Raw genomic sequence first — 22,222 nt, forward strand, 5'->3', positions numbered from 1 at the left:
CTCATGGTCTTCTTGGTATTCGTCTTTGTCTTTGCATTCGTTCTTGCTTTCGGTGGCATGTTCACTCACCGAGTGTCAAAAGACGCTCAAGGCTCTCATGGATGTGACGTCTTGCCGAGCCCCATGGTCAGTACCAACTATCATTGAATACAAGATCGAACAATAAGCTCGTGAGAACCCACTCGGGAACAAAGACCGGTGGATTGCATGGGAACTTGAAGCAAGAACGTAATCCAGTTTTTATGTCCATATTTGCAGTAAAACAACAAGCCTTGGGAAAGCACTTTCATCTACCAACACTTTGCCGTACAAAACGTGGATATTTCATCCATTCAAAATACAACTCACAAACTCATAAGCTAGCTCTGGCCATTTACAATATGCTTGTACTCAATCATACCAGGTTGAATATACAAACATTACAATGCGGGTGTACGAGGCATCCTCAAGTGGGCATGGGAGCCGGATGGCGAATACTCGCCGCGGTCTGCATACAATGCAAAATTTGTAAGGAGAGAAGTGGCGCCTGCTGCGGAGTTCACTTGGAAGTCACGTGCCATGCTAAACTGCCGCTTCTTCACCTGGCTAGCGATGTGGAATCGTTGTTGGACATCCGATAGACTTGCACGCCATGGACTACCACACCAACCTATGTGCCCATTGTGTGATCAACAACAAGAGACCATGAACCACTTACTCATCACTTGTGTCATGGCGTAGGTTTGGTATGCTACCCTGTCCACTTGGGGCAAGCCGGACTGGACATGTACGCCCGACGACAACTTGATCGATTGGTGTACTTCCAAAGTTGCTAGGATAGAGTGGCGCAATATGAGATCCGTCATTATTCTGGTTCATTGGGAGATCTGGAAACACTGCAATGCAGTGCTGTTTGATGGTGCAACTCCATCGGCCATGATGATCATCTTCAACATCAAGAAGGAGCGGTCCGCCTGGTAGCTGCCGGCCTAATTAGATGCGATCTTTGTGCATCCTTTCTTGGGGGCGTTGAGTGGGCAACAAGTTGAGCAATACCTCATTCCAACGTTGTGCAGGTCGGCGTGTCCTCACTATGTTTGTAATCTTTGCGTGGAGCTTGTAATGGTTTTCTAGCCTTTTTTCTATCTATAATAGATGATACGCATGCTCTCGTGCATATTCTTAAAAAAAGAACATACCACGTATAATAATATATATACTTTAGTTGCATTCCGGGATTATATTCATCATTGAGAGGGAAAACAACATATGTATTTACAACAAGAGTAATATTAATGTGCTCACAGTAAAACAAATTGAGGGGCTCATAGATTTTTTTTGTAAATCTCAATAATACTACTCTTAATTACTTGTTATAATAATTCCTGTATGAAGAAAAAAAATATAGGACATTGACCTGTGACTGGGATGCTGTGCTTGTTTGAAATGAAGAAACAAAAGTCGTCGAGCACGATGCTTATCAGATATTTCTTTCAGATTCCTCTAACGATAGGACAAAAGGACAGGTGTGGGAGTTGACCAACTAACATCTCAGCAGCCACTTCTTTGGCTTTTACTCCACATGTTGGTTTTTTTATGAGAAGTAAAACATTGCAATGATGTAAACTTGAGGCAACCATCTCAACAACTTTCAGGGCAAGAACTCAGGTCAAATTAGAGAAAAGATTGCTGTTTATCAGTGAGCAGATCCAAGTAGGCACTAAATTAATTACTACTGCTCAATAATGCTGGCAGCTGCAAACGTACTATATGATGGCCAATGGCCGGCACTTGGGAAATAATTTCATACTAGTACCATATAATGGCCGGCACCGGCAAAAGTACCCAATCCATCTCTTCTTATGAACCTGTGATGGTGCATTTCCAGTTGGACACTCTCCCACCCAAAAAATGGACGCAAGCCACCATAATCTCTTGCTTGCACTTGTACTAGTCATCATCCCGTTGGCCTACTTCATCCTTTCGGCGCGCCGTGAAGCCGGGCCCAGGCCTCCGCCCGGGCCATGGGCGCTCCCGATCATCGGCCACTTGCACCACATGATGGGCAAGCTTCCGCACCACAGGCTGCGCGACCTTGCCCGACGACATGGCCCGCTGATGCTGCTCCGCCTCCGTGACTTGCCCGTGGTGGTCGCCTCGTCGGCAGAGGCGGCCCATGAGGACACATGACGTGTCCTTTGCGACGCGCCCCATCAGCAGGATCAAGCGGCTAACCCTTGTTGACGGCTCAGAGGGGCTCATCTTCGCGCCCTACGGCAGCGCCTGGAGGCAGCTCCGCAAGATTTGCACCGTGGAGCTACTCAGCACCCGACGCGTGCAGTCCTCGAGAGGCATCGGCGAGCAGGAGGTCCAGCACCTCCTCCAGGCAGTGTCGACCACAACGGCAACACCGGGGGCTGCAGTGAACCTTAGCACTCTATTGTCATCGTATGTCAATGACTCGACGGTGCACACCATCATAGGGAGCCGGTTCAAGGACCGGGAGACATTCCTTCGGCTAATGGGAGAAGGTATCGAGCTATTCTCGAGGCCCGGCTTGCCGGACCTCTATCCGTCATCAAGGTTAGCCATGCTCGTCAGCCGGAAGCCACAACTGGTGAAGCAACACAACCAAGCAATGATGGGTTTCATGGAAACCATCATCCAAGAGCACCAAGCGCCATTAGGAGCCACAACCGACAAGGAGGAGGACTTGGTTGATGTGCTCTTGAGAATCCAGAAAGAAGATGACTCCTTGGAGTTCCCTCTCACCACTAGGGCTGCAAACGAGTCGAGTTCGAGCGAGTTGGACTAGGCTCAGCTCAGATTGTACTAAAATTCGAGCGAGCTCAAACTGAGTAAAGTTCAAGGTCAAGCCATAGAAAGTGGCTCGCGCTCAGCTTGTATCGATCTCGAGCCGATCTCGAGCTAGTTTCGAGCTAAATAATAAGATGATTTTATGAGTAAATCTAAGGCAGTTTTTTAAACATTATAGCCAACAACACAACATAGAAAACCACTATAGAATTTGACTTATTCTCTCTCAACTAACGGCTAGCACTTGATAAGTAGGGATCAATGAACTAGAAAGATAGAAAAATGGAGGTGCGTCTACTCTTAAACTTTGGCTGAGAATAAATGGATATTTGACACATGACTAATCACGCACCAAATTGAGGCTAAATTTCTCCTGTTTAATTAGGCCTCCATGTTTCCTCTATGTAAAATTGTGAAAAATTGCACACAACATATATGGCAATAAATCATCCTATTTTCTTTAAATATACATCAAGATTATTTAATATAGTTATATGACATCGAGCTATCGAGCTAAAATCGAGCGAGCCAGTGTTGGCTCAAGATTAACTCATTTTACTATCGAGCTACATAAAATGTTCATCCTCAGCTCATTTCTTTTCGAGTCGATCTCGAGTCGAGTCAAAATACGAATCGATCTCGAGCGGCTCACGAGCCTCGAGCTTTTCTTGCAGCCCTACTCACCACACATATCATCAAAGCGGTGATGGCGGTAAGTTAGTTACGACCGACTACACAACACTACCACTTCAATACACATGGAGTATATGTCGCGCACCGAAGAGGTTCATGGCATTGCTTGCATGATCTATTCGTTGCTGGTAGTGAAACATCAGCAACGGTGCTGCAATGGGCTATGTCCGAGCTCTTGAAGAACCCAAGGGTGATGCAAAAGGTGCAGGGGGAAGTCCGTCAAGTGTTCAAGGAGCAAGGCGGAGCAACAGAGGAGAGCTTAAAGAATCTGCTCTACTTCTACACGGTTATCAAAGAAACTCTTCGGTTGCACCCGTTGTTGCCACTGCTGCTACCATGGGAGTGCTGCTCGCCATGCCAGGTGTTGGGGAACGTTGCATGGAAAACAAAAAAATTCTACACACACGCAATGATCTATCCATGGAGATGCATAGCTATGAGAGGGGGAGAGCATCTACACACCCTTGTAGATCGCTAAGCGAAAGCGTTTATCAACGCGGTTGATGTAGTCGTACTCTTCGCGAACCGATCACGATCCAACCGATCTAGTGCCGAACGGACGGCACCTCCGAGTTTAGCACACGTGCGGCTCTCGATAACGTCTCATCCTTCTTGATCCAGCAAACGGGAGAGGAGAAGTAGATAGGATCACAACCAACACGACGGTGTGGTGGTGATGGTGGTGATGGAGCACTGACAGCGCTTCGCTAAGCGTCGCCGGGATGAGATGGTGGAACTACGGAGTAACGGGAGAGAGAGGGGCGCCAAGGGCTTGGTGTGTCCTCTTGGGGCGTGATACGTCTCCAACGTATCTATAATTTTTGATTGTTCCATGCTGTTATATTATCATTCTTGGATGTTTTATAATCATTTATAGTCATTTTATATCATTTTTTGGTACTAACCTATTGACATAGTGCCAAGTGCCAGTTGCTATTTTCTGCATGTTTTTTACATCGCAGAGAATCAATATGAAACGGAGTCCAAACACAACGAAACTTTTTGAGGATTTTTTTGGACCAGAAGACATTCAGTGGGCCGGAGAAGCGCCCGGGGGGTGCTCCGAGGGGAGCACAACCCACCAGGGTGCGCCTGGAGGCCCAGGCGTGCCCTGGTGGGTTGTGCCCACCTCGGGTGCCCCCTGGACCACCTCTTTGCTCTATAAATACCCCAATATTCCAGAAATCCTCGGGGAGTCGACGAAAATCAATTCCAGCCGCCGCAGAGTCCAGAACCACCAGATCCAATCTAGACACCATCACGGAGGGATGCATCATATCCATTGGTGCCTCTCCGATGATGCGTGAGTAGTTCTTTGTAGACCTACAGGTCCGTAGTTAGTAGCTAGATGGATTCCTATCTCTTGTTTGATTCTCAATACAATGGTCTCTTGGAGATCCATATGATGTAACTCTTTTTGCGGTGTGTTTGTTGGGATCCGATGAACTTTGAGTTTATGATCAGATCTATCTTTTTAACCATGAAAGTTATTTGAGTCTTCTTTGATCTCTTATATGCATGATTTCTTATAGCCTCGTATTTCTTCTCCGATATTTGGGTTTTGTTTGCCCAACTTGATCTATTTATCTTGCAATGGGAAGATGTGCTTTGTGATGGGTTCGATCTTACGGTGCTTGATCCCAGTGACAGAAGGGGTACCGACACGTATGTATCGTTGCCATTAAGGATAACAAGATGGGGTCTATTTCTACATAAATAGATCTTGTCTACATCTTGTCATCGTTCTTATTGTATTACTCCGTTTCTCCATGAACTTAATACACTAGATGCATGCTGGATAGCGGTCGATGTGTGGAGTAATAGTGGTAGATGCAGGTAGGAGTCGGTCTACTAATCTTGGACGTGATGCCTATATAATGATCATTGCCTGGATATCGTCATGATTATTTGAAGTTCTATCAATTGCCCAACAGTAATTCATTTACCCACCGTTTGCTATTTTTTCTCGAGAGAAGCCACTAGTGAAATCTACGGCCCCCGGGTCTCGTCTTTATTATATTTGCCTTTGTGATCTATTTTCCTTTGCTTTTATTTTCAGATATATTAAACCCAAAATACAAAAATACGTTGATGCACTTTATTTTATTCGGCGTTCGATCTATCAATATTTACAACTCTCTCACGTCCGTTTGCCAATTTCTGGCACCATTACCCGAAAGGGATTGACAACCCCTTTAATACGCCGGGTTGCGAGTATTTGTTATCTGTGTGCAGGTGCTGTTTACGTAGTGTTGCTTGGTTCTCCTACTGGTTCGATAACCTTGGTCTCATCATTGAGGGAAATACCTACCGTCGATGTGCCGCATCATCCCTTCCTCTTTGGGAAAATACCGACGTTGTTCTAGCAGACATCAACAGGAATTTCTGGTGCCGTTGCCGGGGAGACATCATCAACATCTACCAGATTTCTAATCACAAATCTAATTTCCTCGCAGTTTACATCATTTGTCATTTGTCTCTCGTTTTCCTCTCCCCCACTTCACAAAAAAAATGCCGTTTTATTCGTCCTCTTTCTCGTTCGCCGTTTTCTTGCCGGATCTGTTTTTGAGTGCAATCTTGTTGCATAGTCACGATGACTCAAGAGAACACCAAGTTGTGTGATTTCTCAAATACCAACAACAATGATTTTATTGGCACTCCGATTGCTCCTCCCGCCACTAGTGCGGAGTCTTGTGATATTAATACTGCTTTGCTGAATCTTGTTATGAAAGATCAATTTTCCGGTACTCCTAATGAGGATGCTGCGTCCCATCTTAACACATTCGTGGAATTATGCGATATAAAAAAAAAAGATGTGGACAACAATGTTGTGAAGTTGAAATTATTTCCATTTTCTTTGCGAGATCATGCAAAAATTTGGTTTTCTTCGTTGCCTCGCCACAGTATCAATTCTTGGAATAAGTGCAAAGATGCTTTTATCACTAAGTATTTTCCGCCCGCAAAAATTATTTACCTTAGAACCCAGATCATGAATTTGAAGCAACTTGAACATGAGCATGTTTCACAATCTTGGGAAAGGATGAAAATGATGCTAAGGAATTGCCCAACTCATTGGTTAAATCTTTGGATGATCATACAAAATTTTTATGCGGGGTTGAATTTTGTGTCTCGTAATCTTTTAGATTCCTCCGCGGGTGGTACTTTTATGGAAATTACTTTGGGTGAAGCCACCAAATTGCTTGATAATATCATGGCAAATTATTCACAATGGCATACCGAAAGAGCTCCTACTAGTGAAAAAGTTAATTCAGTTGAAGAAATTTCTTCTTTGAGTGAAAAAGTTGATGCTCTTATGAAATTGGTTGCTAGTAAAAGTGCTCCTATTGATTTTAATGATGTGCCTTTGTCTACTTTGATTGAGCAGAATAGTGATGCCATAGATGTGAATTTTATCTCGCGAAATAATTTCAATAACAATGCTTATAGAGGAAATTTTAATCCTAGGCCTTTCCCTAGTAATTCCTCTAATACTTATGGTAATTCCTGTGGAAATCCTTCTTATTATAATAATAGGAACACCTCTGATCTTGAGAATAATATTAAAGAATTTATCAACGCGCAAAAAGTTTTCAACACTACCATAGAAGAAAAGTTGAATAAGATTGATGATTTGTCTAGAAGTGTTGATAGAATTTCTCATGATGTAGAAAATCTCAAGTTGAAAATTTGTGTGCCTAAGGTTGAGGAATCAATTAAAGCTCTTTATGTTTCTATGGATGAAAGTAAGAAAAGAACCGCTATGCTTAGAGCTAGAAGAGAATTCTTAGAAAAAGCGTTTTCTAGTGAGTATTTTCATAAAAGTGATGAAGATCTTAAAATGATTGGTGTTTCTTCTATTGATTCCTTGTTTAGTAAAATTAAGATTGATGAAAAAGGGACTGGAGAAGATTTAACTTTAGCTAGAAGGCATCCCGATAATTCGGAGGGTGAAACTCTTGTTGATAAAATTGATAAAAGTGGGTTTGAAGAGGTCAAGACTTTAACTGGTGATGTGCCCACTCTTTTGGATTACAAAGACTTTAATTATGATAGTTGCTCTTTGATTGATTGTATTTATTTGTTGCAATCCATGATGAATTCACCCCATGCTTATGAACAAAATATAGCTTTTACTAAACATATTGTTGATGCTTTGATGAAAGCTTTGGAAGAAAAGTTGGAATTACAAGTTTCAATTCCTAGAAAATTACATGATGAGTGGAACCTACTATCAAAGTCAAGATTAAAAATTATGAGTGTTTTGTTTTATGTGACTTGGGTGCTAGTGTTTCTACAATTCCGAAATCTTTATGTGATGTGCTTGGTCTCACCGATATTGAAGAATGTTCTTTAAATTTGCACTTGGCGGATTCTACTATTAAAAAGCCTATGGTAAGAATTAATGATATTCTTATTATTGCAAATAGGAATTATGTGCCCATAGATTTTATTGTTCTTGATATTGATTGCAATCCGTCTTGTCCAATTATTCTTGGTAGACCGTTTTTACGCACTATCGGTGCCGTGATTGATATGAAAGAAGGCAATATTAAATTTCAATTTCCACTAAGGAAGGGAATGGAACACTTCCCTAGAACAAGAATTAGGCCACCATATGAATCAATCATGAGGGCATCTTATGGATCTAGAAACAAAGATGACAAAACTTAGATCCTTGCTTTATGCCTAGCTAAGGGCGTAAAACAACAACGCTTGTTGGGAGGCAACCCAATGAATAAAATTTATTTTTGTTTTTTGCTTTTTGTTCTTGAGTGTTTGCAAAATTATGCTACTGTTATGATTGTGTTTTTTGTGTTTTAACTAGTGTTTGTGCCAAGCAAAGCCTTTAGGATCTTCTTGGGTGATAGTTGTTTGATCTTGCTGAAAAACAGAAACTTTTGCAGTCACGAAAATAATTTTCATAAATCATAGAAACGTGCTTTTGATATGATTCTTTTTGCAGAAGATTAATATAAAAATTGCTCAGGTAGTCCAAATTTCTCAGAATGTTTGGAGTTACAGAAGTATTCGAAATATCCAGATTGCTACAGACTATTATGTTTTTGATAGATTCTGTTTTCTTTGAGTTGTGTGCTTGTTTTGATGATTCTATAGTTTTCTTTGATGAATTTTTGCCATAGAAAAGTTGGAATACAGTAGATATAATGCAAAAATAAAATATGAATTGGTTTGCAACAATACTTATAATAGTGATTTTTTTATACTAACGGGTCTCACGAAGGTTTTGTTGAGTTTTTTTGTGATTGAAGTTTTCAAGTTTTGGGTGATATTACGATGGATGAAGGAATAAGGAGTAAGAAGAGCCTAAGCTTGGGGATGCCCATGGCATCCCAAGCTATTATCCAAAGAGAAGCAAGCAACTAAGCTTGGGGATGCCCGGGTGGCATCCCCTCTTTCTTCTAACGACCATCGGTATTTTACTCGGAGCTATTTTTTAATTCGTCACATATTATGAGTTTTGCTCAGAGCGTATTTTATGATATGAGTCTTTGCTTGTTTTGGTTTGTGTTTTAAGTCTTGAATCCTTGCTGGACACACCTATTTGAGAGAGCCAAAATTATGCCATGACTTGTTAGAATTGCTCTCTATGCTTCACTTAAATTTTTATGAGCTATGGAATTGCTCTAGTGCTTCACTTATATCTTTTTGAGCACGGTGTGCTTTGTTATTTTTGAAGAAATTCTCTCATGCTTCACTTAGATTTATTGAGAGTTAGTATTTTTTTAAGAAATTCCCAGTTGCTTCACTTAAATTATTTTGAGAGAAAGAAATTTTATGCTCATGATCTTCACTTATATTTGTTTGAGCTTATCAAAAGCAACACATTAAAATTAGTCCCAGAGTGTATCCAAGAAGGATATAATAAAAACTTTCATGAAGATCATTGGACAAAATAAACTTGATTCCTTGTAATAGTTTTGAGATATGATGATGTGATATGTGAGTCATGTTGATGAGTAATTATGCTTTATTAAGAATATTGGTGTTAAGGTTTGTGATTCCCTATGCAAGCACGAAAGTCAATAGTCATGCAATGAAATTACATCCTACTTGTGGTGCATTATTCGGTGTTAATTATGCTCAATGCTCGCTTATGAGATTATTCGTTTCTTGGTTGGTCGCTTCTCAATCTTTTGCTAGCCTTCATTTTGCACTAAGTATGATCACTACTTTTGCATCCAAAATCCTTTAAACTAGTTTTGCCACATGAGTCCACTATATCCACCTATATGCGGTATTCTTTTGCCATTCTAAGCAAATTTGTATGTGCCATCTCTAATTTTCAAAATAAATTGCTCTTTTGTGTGCTCGTACCGCACACGAGGCGGTGAGGGGTAGCCAATATTTTCCATGCTAGATTTGTTATTATCACGATGAGTGTTTATTCACTTGTCATTGCACGAGAGTAAGGCAAAGGTATTAGGGATGCCCAGTCCCGAAATGAAAAAAATGAATTTACTTTATGTTGTCAATTAATAAATTCCTTGGAAAGTGTTGGTATGGAGGGCAACCGGGGATACAGCTAGCCATGGAAAGTGAAAGTATGGTTGAAAAAGGAATAAACTTTATTTTCTGTTTGGGAACCGCCTATGATATATCTAGCATGGAAAGTGTTCGGGAGATCTAAGTCATTTTCGTTGGTGGGAAAACTATGCCTCTCAAAATATTTTTATCTCTAAGTTTTTAGCTTTGAGCTCTGGCACCTCTACAAATCCCTACTTCGCTCCACGAAGGGCCTTTCTTTTACTTTATACAATTTTTATTTTTAATGTGAGTCTCCATCTTCTCTTATAAAGCACCAACTAGGGGCACTATGATCGTACTTGAGCATTGGGTGTAGCTAATATGCGACTGTGTTTCATGAATGGATCAATGATTGAGCATGATGGGCTAGGGATAACTTATTTTAGCGTTGATATTGAAAGACATGGTTGCTTGTTGATATGCTTGAGTATTTAAGTCTCATGTCAAAACTAGACTATTGCTTTGAATCATATAGAAGTCTAAATGTCCATGCTATAAAGAAAAGAATATGAGATGACATGTTAGGCAGCATTCCACATCAAAAATTCTGTTTTTATCATTTACCTACTCGAGGACAAATAGGAATTAAGCCTGGGGATGCTAATACGTCTCCAACGTATCTATAATTTTTGATTGTTCGATGCTGTGATATTATCATTCTTGGATGTTTTACAATCATTTATACTCATTTTATATCATTTTTTGGTACTAACCTATTGACATAGTGCCAAGTGCCAGTTGCTGTTTTCTGCATGTTTTTTACATTGCAGGAAATCAATATCAAACGGAGCGCAAACGCAGCGAGTCTTTTTGTGGATTTTTTTGGGCCAGAAGACATCTTGTGGGCCGGAGAAGCGCTTGGGGGTGCTCTGAGGGGAGCACAACCCACCAGGGCACGCCTGGAGGCCCAGGCGCGCCTTGGTGGGTTGTGCCCACCTCGGGTGCCCCCGGACCGCCTCTTTGATCTATATATACCCCAATATTCCAGAAATCCTAGGGGAGTCGACGAAAATCAATTCCAACCGCCGCAGAGTCTAGAACCACCAGATCCAATGTAGACACCATCACGGAGGGGTGCATCATATCCATTGGTGCCTCTCCGATGATGCGTGAGTAGTTCTTTGTAGACCTACGGGTCCGTAGTTAGTAGCTAGATGGATTCCTCTCTCTCTCATTTGATTCTCAATACAATGGTCTCTTGGAGATCCATATGATGTAATTCTTTCTGCGATGTGTTTGTTGGGATCCGATGAACTTTGAGTTTATGATCAGATCTATCTTTTTATCCATGAAAGTTATTTGAGTCTTCTTTGATATGCATGATTGCTTATAGCCTCGTATTTCTTCTCCGATATTTGGGTTTTGTTTGGCGAACTTGATCTATTTATCTTGCAATGGGAAGAGGTGCTTTGTGCTGGGTTCGATCTTACGGTGCTTGATCCCAATGACAGAAGGGGAACCAACACACTAGATGCATTACTCCATTTCTCCATGAACTTAATACACTAGATGCATGCTGGAAAGCGGTCGACATGGAGTAATAGTAGTAGATGCAGGCAGGAGTCGGTCTACTAATCTTGGACGTGATGCCTATATAATGATCATTGCCTGGATATCATCATGATTATATGAAGTTCTATCAATTGCCCAACAGTAATTCGTTTACCCACCGTTTGCTATTTTTCCCGAGAGAAGCCACTAGTGAAATCTACGGCCCCCGGGTCTCTTCTTTATTATATTTGCCTTTCACTACAGGAAACAGCTATTTTGCCGTCTGCCACGGCGGACGGCAAAGGCACGAACGGCGGACGGCAAAAGGCTCCGGCAAAGTAGGCTACGGTAAACAGCTGCTTTGCCGTCTGCTTCCTGGCGGCTGAAGGCAAAGAGGGCGGACGGCAATAATTGTGCTCTCAGTCCGTTAAGTGGCTAACGGCAGGCCTTTGCCGTCCGCCGCGGACGGCAAACTTTCTAGTGCCTTTGCCGTCTGCCATATGATGTCATCTACACGTCACTACATGGCAGGCCTTTGCCGTCCGCCGCTGACGGCAAACTCTTTTACTCTTTGCCGTCTGCCACTGTAGGCAAATTGACCAAATGGGTCAGCTCCCAGGAAGCACAGCTGGAAACTCTTTTATTCTTCCTTTTCTTCCTCTTCTTCTTTTTTCTTCTCCTCCTCTTCTTCTTCTTCCTTTCCTTTTTCCTCTTCTTCTCCTCCTCCTCTCCTCTTTTTTCTTCTTCTTCTTCCTCTTCTTCTTTTTTCTTCTCCTCCTCCTCTTCTTCTTCTTCCTTTCCTTTTTCCTCTTCTTCTTCTCCTCCTCTCCTCTTTTTTCTTCTTCTTCTTCCTCTTCTTCTTTTTTCTCCTCCTCCTCCTCTTCTTCTTCTTCCTTTCCTTTTTCCTCTTCTTCTTCTCCTCCTCTCCTCTTTTTTCTTCTTCTTCTTCCTCTTCTTCTTTTTTCTTCTCCTCCTCCTCTTCTTCTTCTTCCTCTCCTCTTTTTCTCTTCTTCTTCTTCTTTCCTCAAACTAAACTAAACCTAAAACTAAAACTAAACTAAAACTAAACCTAAAACTACAACTAAAACTAAATCTAAACTAAAACTAAAACTAAAAAGGAAAAAAACAGAAAAAAACAGAAAAAGGGGGGCTCACCTAGGGCAGGGCCGGTGGAGGAGGCCGGTGGAGGAGGGGGGCGGGGCGGTGGAGGAGGCGGCCTGGGGCGGCGGGGGGCCGGGCCCGGGGCGGTGGGGCGCGGGGCGGCGGGGGGCCGGGGCGCGAGGGGGGCCGGGGCGGCGGGGGGCCGGGGCGGTGGGGCGACGGGGCGGCGGGGGCGACGGGTGGTGGGGCGACGGCGGGCGACGGGCGGCGGGGGCGACGGGCGGTGGGGCGGCGGCGACTGGTGGGGGCGGCGGCGCGCGGCGGGCGGCGGCGGGGTGGGAGGAGAGAACGGCGAGGAGAAAGTGAGTAACGGGCGGGGGGGGGGGGGGGGTACGGGCCGTTAGGTAGTGCCCTCTTTGCCGTCTGCCTCTCTTTGCCGTCCGCCTTTTTGCCTCTTTGCCGTCTGCTAGCAGATGGCAAAGAGGTGGGCCGTTATGTTTTTCCCAACGGGCGGGGGGTGGGGGCCACCTCACTCTTTGCCGTCTGCCAGCGGACGGCAAAGATTCTTTGCCGTCTGCTAGCAGACGACAAAGAGCTCGCAGATGGCAAAGAGCTTCTTTGCCGTCTGCCGTTTCTTTGCCGTCCGCTTTTGGGTAGCTGATGGCAAAGAGCTTCTTTGCCGTCAGCTAGCAGACGGCAAAGAGCTGGTAGATGGCAAATTAGCTGATTCCAGTAGTGTTTGCGATCTATTTTCCTTTGCTTTTATTTTCAGATCTGGTAGACCAAAAATACAAAAATACCTTGCTGCACTTTATTTTATTCGGCGTTCGATCTATCAATATTTACAACTCTCTCATGTTCGTTTTCCAATTTCTGGCACCGTTACCCGAAAGGGATTGACAACCCCTTTAATACGTTGGGTTGCGAGTATTTGTTATCTGTGTGCAGGTGATGTTTACGTAGTGTTGCTTGGTTCTCCTACTCGTTCGATAACCTTGGTCTCTTCACTGAGGGAAATACCTACCGTCGTTGTGCTGCATCATCCCTTCCTCTTTGGGGAAATACCGACGTAGTTCTGGCTAACATCACGGTGCCCCCTCCCGTCTATATATAGGTGGAGGGGCATGGGAAACAGCCCCTCCAAGCCCTAGGGCGCAGCTAAGGGGGAGAGGACTTGGACTCCAAGTCCAATCCTATTCCTACTAGGACTCCTTCCTTTTTTGCCTTCCCTAGCCACATGGGCTTTTGAGGACTTGGTGCACCTAGCCCAATAAGGCCAGGGCGCCTCCCCTCTGCCCATGCTAGCCCTTGAGTCGTGGCGGACCCACCTGCGGACTTCCGGACCCCTCCGAAATCCTCCGGAACCTTCTGGAAGCTTCCCGGTACAATACCGAAAAAATTGCACCTTTTTTCGGAACCCAAAATATGACTTCCCATATAGAAATCATTACCTCTCGACCATTCCGAGACTCTGGACAACATTTGGTTACCACTCATCAAATATCCCAATACTACTCTAGCGTCAATGAACGTTAAGCGTGCGACCCTGTGGGTTCGGGAATTATGTAGTTATGACCGAGACACCTCTCCAGTCAATAACCAATAGCGGGACCTGGATGCCCATATTGATTCCTATATATTCCATGAAGATCTTTTATCGGTTGAACCTTTATGACAACATACGTAATTCCCTTTATCTGTCGGTATGTTACTTGCCCAAGATTCGATCGTCAGTATCTCTATACCTAGTTCAATCTCGGTACTGGCAAGTCTCTTTACTCGTTCAATAATACATCATCTTGTAACTAACTCCCTAGTCACTTTGCTTGCAAGCTTCTTGTGATGTTGTATTACCGAGAGGGCCCAGAAATACCTCTCCATTACACGGAGTGACAAATCCCAATCTCGATTCACGCCAACTCAACAGACACCTTCGAAGATACCTGTAGAGCATCTTTTTGATCACCTAGTTACGTTGTGACGTTTGATAGCACACAAGGTATTCCTCCGGTATCCGGGAGTTGCATGATCTCATGGTCGAAGAAACATGTATTTGACATTAAGAAAGTAGTAGCAATAAACTGAACGATCATATGCTAGGCTAACGGTTGGGTCTTGTCCATCACATCATTCTCCTAATGATGTGATCCTGTTATCAAATGACAACTCAGGTCTATGGTTAGGAAACCTTAACCATCTTTGGTCAACGAGCTAGTCTAGTAGAGGCTCACTAGGGACACGGTATTTGTTTATGTATCCACACATGTATTTAAGTTTCCGGTCAATACAATTCTAGCACGAATAATAAAACCTTTATCATGATTTAGGAAATATAATAATAACCATTTTATTATTGCCCCTAGGGCATATTTCCATCAGTCTCCCACTTGCACTAGAGTCAATAATCTAGTTCACATCGTCATGTGATTAACACCCGTAGTTCACATGGCCATGTGACTAACATCCGAAGAGTTTACTAGAGTCAATAATCTAGTTCACATCGCCATGTGATTAACACTCAAAAGAGCACTAAGGTGTGATCATGTTTTGCTTGTGAGAGAGGTTTAGCCAATGGGTCTGCCACATTCAGATCTGTATGTATTTTGCAAATTTATATGTCTATAATGCTCTACATGGAGCTCCTCTAGGTAATTGCTCCCACTTACAATACGTATCCAGATTGAGACTTAGAGTCATCTAGATTAGTGTTAAAGCTTACATCGATGTAACCCTTTACGATGAACCCTTTATCACTTCCATAACCAAGAAACATTTCCTTAGTCCTCCAAGGATAATCTTGACCGCTGTCTAGTGATCTACTCCTGCATCACTACTGTACCCCCTTGCCAAATTCAAGGCAAGGTACACAACAGGTTTGGTACACAACATGACATACAGTATAGAACATATGGCTGAGGCATAGGGAATGACTTACATTATTTCTCTATCTTCTGCCGTGGTCGGGCTTTGAGTCTTACTCAACTTCACACCTTACAATACCGGCTAGAACTCCTTCTTTGACTGATCCATTTTGAACTCCTTCAAAATCTTGTCAAGGTATGTACTCATTGAAAATCCTATCAAGCGTCTTCTATCTCTATATATCTTGATGCCCAATATGTAAGCAGCTTCACCAAGGTCTTCCATTGAAAAATTCTTATTCAAGTATCCTTTTATGCTATCCAGAAATTCTATGTCATTTCCATTCAGCAATATGTCATCCACATATAATATCAGAAATGCTACAGAGCTCCCACTCACTTTCTTGTAAATACATGCTTCACCGTAAGTCTATATAAAACCATATGCTTTGATCACCTCATCAAAGAGTATATTCCAACTCCGAGATGCTTGCACCAGTCCATAGATGGATCACTGGAGCTTGCACACTTTGTTAGCACCTTTAGGATCAACAAAACCTTCTGGTTGCATCATATACAACTCTTCTTTGAGATATCCATTAAGGAATGCAGTTTTGACATCCATTTGCCAGATTTCATAATCATAAAATGTGGCAATTTCTAACATGATTCAGACGGACACAAGCATCGCTATGGGTGAGAAAGTCTCATCGTAGTCAACTCCTTGAACTTGTCGAAAACCTTTTGCGACAAGTCGAGCTTTGTAGATGGTGACATTACCATCAGCGTCAGTCTTCTTCTTAAAGATCCATTTATTCTCAATGGCTTGCCGATCATCGGGCAAGTCCATCAAAGTCCATACTTTGTTGTCATGCATGGATCCTATCTCAGATTGCATGGCCTCAAGCCATCTGTCGAAATCTGGGCTCATCATAGCTTCTTCATAGTTTGTAGGTTCGCCTTGGTCTAATAACATGACTTCCAGAACAACATTATCGTACCACTCTGGTGTGGATCGTGCTCTGGTTGACCTACGAGGTTCAGTAGCAACTTGATCTGAAGTTTCATGATCATTATCATTTGCTTCCTCTCTAGTTGGTGTAGGCATCACAGGAACGGATTTCTCTGTGATGAGCTACCTTCCAATTCGAGAGAACGTATAGTTACCTCATCAAGTTATGCTTTCTTCCCACTCACTTCTTTCGAGAGAAACGCCTTCTCTAGAAAGTTTCCATTCTTAGAAACAAATATCTTGCTTTCGGATTTATGGTATAAGGTGTACCCAATTGTTTCCTTAGGGTATCCTATGAAGACGCACTTCTCCGATTTGGGTTCGAGCTTATCAGGCTGAAGCCTTTTGACATAAGTGTCGCAACCCCAAATTTTAAGAAACGACAGCATAGGTTTATTGCCAAACCACAGTTCATACAGTGTCGTCTCAATGGATTTAGACGGTGCCCTATTTAACGTGAATGCGGCTGTCTCTAATGCATAACCCCAAAACGATAGTTGTAAATCGGTAAGAGACATCATAGATCACACCATATCTAATAAAGTGCGATTACGACGTTCGAACACACCATTACGCTGTGGTGTTCCAGGTGGCATGAGTTGTGAAACAATTCCACATTGTTTTAAATGAAGGCCAAACTCGTAACTTCAAATATTCGCCTCTACGATCAGATTGTAGAAACATTATTTTCTTGTTATGATGATTCTCCACTTAACTCTGAAATTCTTTGAACTTTTCGAATGTTTCAGACTTGTGTTTCATTAAGTAGATATACCCATATCTACTCAAATCATCTGTGAAGGTCAGAAAATAATGATACCCGCCGCGTGCCTCAACACTCATCGGACCGCATACATCGGTATGTATTATTTCCAATAAGTTATTAGCTCACTCCATTGTTCCAGAGAACGGATTTTTAGTCATCTTTCCCATGAGGCATGGTTCGCAAGTATCAAATGATTCATAATCAAGTGATTCCAAAAGTCCATCTGCATGGAGTTTCTTCATGCGCTTTACGCCAATATGACCTAAACGGCAGTGCCACAAGTATGTTGCACTATCATTATCAACTTTGCATCTTGTGGCATCAATATTATGAATATGTGTATTACTATGATCGAGATTCAATAAACCATTTACATATGGTGTATCACCATAGAAGGTTTTATTCATGTAAACAGAACAACAATTATTCTCTGATTTAAATGAATAAACGTATTGCAATAAACATAATTCAATCATATTCATGCTCAACGCAAACACCAAATAACATTTATTTAAGTTCAACACTAATCCAGAAGGTAGAGGGAGTATGCGATGGTGATCTTATCAACCTTGGAATCTCTTCCAACACACATCGTCACTTCGCCCTCAAGTAGTCTCTGTTCATTTTGTAACTTCTGTTTCGAGTTACTAATCTTAGCAACTGAACCGGTATCAGATACCCAGGGTCTACTATGAACACTAGTAAAGTACACATCAATAACATGTATATCAAATATACCTTTGTTCACTTTTCCATCCTTCTTATCCGCCAAGTATTTGGGGCAGTTCCGCTTCCAGTGACCATTTCCTTTGCAGTAGAAGCACTCAGTTTCAGGCTTGGGTCCAGCTTTGGGATTCTTCCCGAGAGTGACAACTTGCTTGCCATTCTTCTTGAAGTTCCCTTTCTTTCCCTTGCCCTTTTTCTTGAAACTAGTGGTCTTGTTAATCATCAACACTTGATGTTCTTTCTTGATTTCTACCTTCGCCGATTTCAGCATCGCGAAGAGCTTGGGAATCGTTTTCGTCATCCCTTGCATATTATAGTTCATCATGAAGTTCTAGTAACTTGGTCATAGTGACTAGAGAACTCTGTCAATCACTATCTTATCTGGAAGATCAACTCCCACTTGATTCAAGCGATTGTAGTACCCAGACATTCTGAGCACATGCTCACTCGCTGAGCTATTCTCCTCCATCTTGTAGGCAAAGTACTTGTCAGAGGTCTCATACCTCTCGACACGGGCATGAGTCTGAAATAACAATTTCAACTCTTGGAACATCTCATATGCTCCGTGGCGTTCAAAATGATTTGAAGTCCCGGTTCTAAGCCGTAAGGCATGGCGCACTAAACTATCAAGTAGTCATCATACCGAGCTTGTCAAACGTTCATAACATCTGCATCTGCTCCTGCAATAGGTTTTTCACCTAGTGGTGCATCAAGGACATAATTCTTCGGTGCAGCAATGAGGATAATCCTCAGATCACGGACCCAATTCGCATCATTGGTACTATCATCTTTCAACTTTTCTCTAGGAACATATCAAAAATATATAGGAGCTATATCGCGAGCTATTGATCTACAACATAGATATGCAAATACTATGAGGACTAAGTTCATGATAAATTAAGTTCAATTAATCAAATTACTTGAGAACTCCCACTTAGATAGACATCCCTCGAGTCATCTAAATGATACATGATCCAAATCAACTAAACCATCTCCGATCATCACGTGAGATGGAGTAGTCATCAATGGTGAACATTTCTATGTTGATCATATCTACTATATGATTCACGTTCGACCTTTCGGTCTCCAGTGTTCCAAGGCCATGTCTGTACATGCCAGGCTCGTCAAGTTTAACCCGAGTATTCCGCATGTGCAAAACTGTCTTGCACCTGTTGTATGTGAATGTAGAGTCTATCACAGCCGATCATCACGTGGTGTCTCAACACGACGAACTGTCGCAACGGTGCATACTCAGGGAGAACACCTATACCTCGAAACTTAGTGAAGGGATCATGTTATAATGCTACCGCCGTACTAAGCAAAATAAGATGCATAACAGATAAACATTACATGCAATCAAAATATGTGACATGATATGGCCATCATCATTTTGTGCTTTTGATCTCCATCTCCAAAGCATCGTCATGATCTCCATCGTCACCGGCTCGACATCTTGTCTCCATCGTAGCATCGTGGTCGTCTCGCCAACAATTGCTTTTACAACTATCGCTAACGCATAGTGATAAAGTAAAGCAATTGCATGACGTTTGCATTTCATACAATAAAGAGACAACCATAAGGCTCCTGCCGGTTGCCAGTAAATTTTACAAAACATGATCATCTCATACAATAACGTATATCACATTATATCTTGACCATATCACATCATAACATGCCCTGCAAAAACAAGTTAGACGTCCTCTACTTTGTTGTTGCAAGTTTTACGTGGCTGCTACGGGCATTTAGCAAGAACAGTTCTTACCTACGCATCAAAACCACAACGGTGATTTATCAAGTTTGTTGTTTTAACCTTCAACAAGGACCGGCCGCAGTCAAATTCGATTCAACTAAAGTAGGAGAAATAGACACCCGCCAGCCACCTTTATGCAAAACTAGTTGCATGTCTGTCGGTGGAACCGGTCTCATGAACGTGGTCATGTAAGGTTGGTCCGGGCCGCTTCATCCAACAATACCGCCGAATCAAAATAAGACATTGGTGGTAAGGAGTATGATGATCACCGCCCACAACTCTTTGTGTTCTACTCGTGCATATCATCTACACATAGACCTGGCTCTGATGCAACTGTTGGGGAACGTTGCATGGAAAACAAAAAAAATTCTACGCACATTAATGATCTAACCATGGAGATGCATAGCTATGAGAGGGGGAGAGCATCTACATACCCTTGTAGGTCGCTAAGAGGAAGCGTTTATCAACGCGGTTGATGTAGTCATACTCTTCGCGATCCGATCACGATCCAACCGATCTAGTGCCGAACGGAAGGCACCTCCGAGTTTAGCACACGTGCGGCTCGATGACATCTCATCCTTCTTGATCCAGCAAGCAGGAGAGGAGAAGTAGATGAGATCACAACCAACACGACGACGTGGTGGTGATGGTGGTGGTGGAGCACTCACAACACTTCGCTAAGCGTCGCCGGGACGAGGCGGTGGAACTACGGAGTAACGCGAGAGAGAGGGGCGCCAAGGGCTTGGTGTGTCCTCTTGGGGCGCCCCTCCCCTCTATATATAGGTGGAGGGGCGTGGGAAACAGCCCCTCCAAGCCCTAGGGCGCAGCTAAGGGGGAGAGGACTTGGACTCCAAGTCCAATCCTATTCCTACTAGGACTCCTTCCTTTTTTGCCTTCCCTAGCCACATGGGCTTTTGAGGACTTGGTACACCTAGCCCAATAAGGCCAGGGCGCCTCCCCGCAGCCCATGCTAGCCCTTGGGTCGTGGTGGACCCACTTGTGGACTTCCGGACCCCTCCGAAATCCTTCGGAACCTTTTGGAAGCTTCGCGGTACAATACCGAAAAAACTGCACCTTTTCCCGGAACCCAAAATATGACTTCCCATATATAAATCTTTACCTCTCGATCATTCCGAGACTCCTCGTGATATCCGGGATCTCATCCGGGACTCCAAACAACATTTGGTTACCACTCATCAAATATCCCAATACTACTCTAGCGTCAACGAACGTTAAGCGTGCGACCCTGCGGGTTCGGGAATTATGTAGTCATGACCGAGACACCTCTCTGGTCAATAACCAATAGCGAGACCTGGATGCTCATATTGATTCCTAGATATTCCACGAAGATCTTTTATCGGTTGAACCTTTATGACAACATACGCAATTCCCTTTGTCTGTCGGTATGTTACTTGCTCGAGATTCAATCGTCGGTATCTCTATACCTAGTTCAATCTCGTTACCGGCAAGTCTCTTTACTCGTCCCATAATACATCATCTTGTAACTAAATCCTCAATCACTTTGCTTGCAAGCTTCTTGTGATGTTGTATTACCGAGAGGGCCCAGAGATACCTCTCCATTATACGGAGTGACAAATCTCAATCTCGATTCACGCCAACTCAACAGACACCTTCGGAGATACCTGTAGAGCATCTTTATGATCACCTAGTTACGTTGTGACGTTTGATAGCACACAAGGTATTCCTCCGGTATCCGGGAGTTCCATGATCTCATGGTCGAAGAAACATGTATTTGACATTAAGAAAGCAGTAGCAATAAACTGAACGATTATATGCTATGCTAACGGTTGGGTCTTGTCCATCACATCATTCTCCTAATGATGTGATCCCGTTATCAAATGACAACTCATGTCGATGGTTAGGAAACCTTAACCATCTTTGATCAACGAGCTAGTCTAGTAGAGGCTCACTAGGGACACGATATTTGTTTATGTATCCACACATGTATTTAAGTTTCTGGTCAACACAATTCTAGCATTAATAATAAACCTTTATCATGATTTAGGAAATATAATAATAACCATTTTATTATTGCCTCTAGGGCATCTTTCCATCACCAGGTACTCGGGTTCGATGTGCCAGTGGGGGCTACAATGCTTGTGAGTGCTTGGGCCATCGGCAGGGATCCGATGCATTGGGACAAGGCGGAGGAGTTCATGCCAGAGAGGTTTGATCTCAACACCATTGACTTCAAGAGGGCAGACTTTGAGTACATACCATTTGGGGCTGGCCGGACGATGTGCGCCGGGATGACGTTCGGGCTGGCAAATATGGAACTTGCGCTTGCTAGTCTCTTATACCACTTTGAATGGGAGTTGCCACACGGGATGGCGGCAGTGGACCCGGATATGATAGAGGTCGTCACAGTCACCTCACGACGAAAACATGACCTTTTAGTCGTTCCCGTAGTTCGCGTGCCGATATGACCAGACCACTACTAATCAGGTTATGTTACACCA

At 43.0% G+C, this 22,222-nt stretch overlaps 1 pseudogene; it reads left to right on the forward strand.

Annotated features, from left to right (window-relative positions):
* Positions 1-1,890: 1,890 nt before the first annotated feature.
* LOC109777765 (desmethyl-deoxy-podophyllotoxin synthase-like) lies at positions 1,891-22,189 on the forward strand (annotated as a pseudogene).
* The last annotated feature ends 33 nt before the right edge of the window (positions 22,190-22,222 follow it).

The sequence above is a fragment of the Aegilops tauschii genome, chromosome 2, assembly GCF_002575655.3.
Source record: "Aegilops tauschii subsp. strangulata cultivar AL8/78 chromosome 2, Aet v6.0, whole genome shotgun sequence".
Classification (NCBI taxonomy): Eukaryota; Viridiplantae; Streptophyta; class Magnoliopsida; order Poales; family Poaceae; genus Aegilops; species Aegilops tauschii.